Genomic DNA, 2,373 nt, shown 5'->3' with positions numbered 1-2,373 from the left:
AAAAAAAAAAAAAAGAAGGGAAGGAAAAGAAAAGGAAAGGCAGGCCAGGTGGCTCAGGCCTGTAACCCTAGCACTCTGAGAGGCCGAGGCAGGTGGATACCCTGAGCTCAGGAGTGCAAGACCAACCTGAGCTAGAGTCAGACCCTGTCTCTAAAAAAAACTAGCTGGGTATGATGGTGGAGACCTGCAGTACCAGGTACTCAGGAGTCTGAGGCAGGAGGATCACTTGAGTCCAGGAGTTTGAGGTTGCTATGAGCTATGATGCACTCTATCCAGGGTGATAGCGAGACTATTTTTTTTTAAAGAGACAGAGTCTCATTTTGTTGCCCTCCGTAGAGTGCAATGGCATCACAACTCACAGCAATCTCAAATTCTTGGGCTTAAGTGATTCCTCTTGCTTCAGTCTCTCAAGTAGTTGGGAATACTGGTGTCCACCACAATGCCTGGCTATTTTGTTGTTGTTGCTGTTGTCATTGTTTAGCAGGCTGAGGCTGGGTTCAAACCTGCCAACCTCAGTGCATGTGGCCGGTGCCTTACTCACTAGCTACAGCCCCAAGCCAACAGTGAGACTCTTAACATCAAAATAAATAAATAGTAAAAATAAAGCCTGTGAAAATTAAAATTCCCAATGTCTAGAAAACAAAAAAGCAAAATAAGCAATAAATTGAGAAAAAATACTTGCAACTCCTATCAGACTATTGCTGACCTAAGAACATGTGGAAAAGCTGCTTGACCGCCCATGGTCCCAGTGCCGGTTAAAGCTCCGCCGACCTGTGGCTTCCGGATACACGGAAGCGCACCTTACCCCCGTCCCACAGTTGAAGATTCACCTGCAACACGCACAACCATTGTCTCTACCAGCCTAAAGGCGCCACAGAACCACCTTCGGTCCCGCAGACGAGCTAAACAAAGAGCGGCACCCGCCAATGGCATCCTACTCAGCTGCAGGAATAAGGAATGAATCTGCCTGTACTTCAGATTGCTTTCTATACTGGGTAACAAATTAGCACAAACTTGGCAGCTTAAAATACACAACGATGGTCTGAGTATTTTACCCAGGAGTTGGCATATGGCTGAGCCCTAAGAGGGGATCAAGCAGCTGGAATAAAGCTGCTATCTTACCTGAGGGGATCAAGCAGCTGGAATAAAGCTGCTATCTTACCTGAGGCTCCAGGTCCTTCTCAGCTTCCTTTATGCTGTGCAGTGGCAACTCCCAGCTCCTAGTGGCCAGCAGAGTGTCTCAGACCCACACACCATAATGTCCCCAGGGTCAGGCATCCTAGAACCACCCTAGAATCTTGCCACCATGTGCTGGACAGGTGAGTGTCCAGGGACTGACGAGAGCCCATAGTTGCATGTGGTGGGGTCCTCCTGCTCTGAAGCTGCTAGTACCTGAAATCTGGAATAACATTTACACTGCATGGTGCTCAGAAACCAAGTGTGCCTATAGGTGTTCCGACATCCGAGTCTCATTTTTCCCCCAGCCACAAGGCTTTGGCTTCCCTAGAAAAGCCTGCACGAAATTTAGAGCTTCCTGAGGCTGCAAGCACAACTGCCCACTGGGCTCTCCAGCTGTCTTGTAAGGAGTCTTCAGGCTCAAGAGGCATTAGAATGGGATCTGGGCCAACAATTCTGGTTGAAGAAAAGCATCACTGGACTGCAGGTCACCGGACACTGCAGGGAAGACTCACTCCCTGCTTCCTCTTGCTAGGGATTTCAGCTAATTTGAGGAGAACATAGGTTAGGAGCACAAGCTTGGGCTCTCAGTGCACAGCGCTGGACACTTCCCTGCATAACACAGGTTATGTGCATGTGCTGCAAGACCAGTGTGGCCCATGCTGACCCAGGTGCCCAGTCAGTCTGGCTTCTCCTTCCTGATGGGTTGTAGGGACCTACCAGTAACTAGCCTTCAGGGACCCTGCCACACCGCTGTGCTACCCCTATCTTCCTCACATTGGCATCACTCACTTGCAGGCACACCTGTCCCTGACATGGGACTGCAGTTAGCAGAAGCCCTTTCATCCAAGTGGGCTGTAGCTTGCTGCGCATGCAGGTAGAGGTCCACTGCTGCTGTCCTGCCCCCACTTGAAGAAACCCCGTAGTCTAGTCTCAAACCCTAACCCCCGCTGCTCCACAGGGAGGCCTCCCAAGATCCCTACAATGCTGCTCTTGGAAACCCACAGCCAGTTTCCTAGGCAGAGCACACATTCAAATTTTAGGTGGGAATGGGTAATGGGTGACGGGTGTGGGTAGGACGCCAGCCCCATATACCAATAGTGTTGAGTTCAAACCTGGCCCTGGCCAAACCGCAACAACAAAAATTTTAGGTGGGAAAAATGGTAGTCAACAGCCCCCCAAAGTGGGATCTGCTTC

This window comes from Otolemur garnettii, unplaced genomic scaffold (genome assembly GCF_000181295.1).
Source record: "Otolemur garnettii isolate 467f Iridium unplaced genomic scaffold, OtoGar3 scaffold00185, whole genome shotgun sequence".
Taxonomy (NCBI): domain Eukaryota; kingdom Metazoa; phylum Chordata; class Mammalia; order Primates; family Galagidae; genus Otolemur; species Otolemur garnettii.
The sequence above is the reverse complement of the archived record's forward strand: the minus strand, read 5'-3'. Positions refer to the sequence as shown.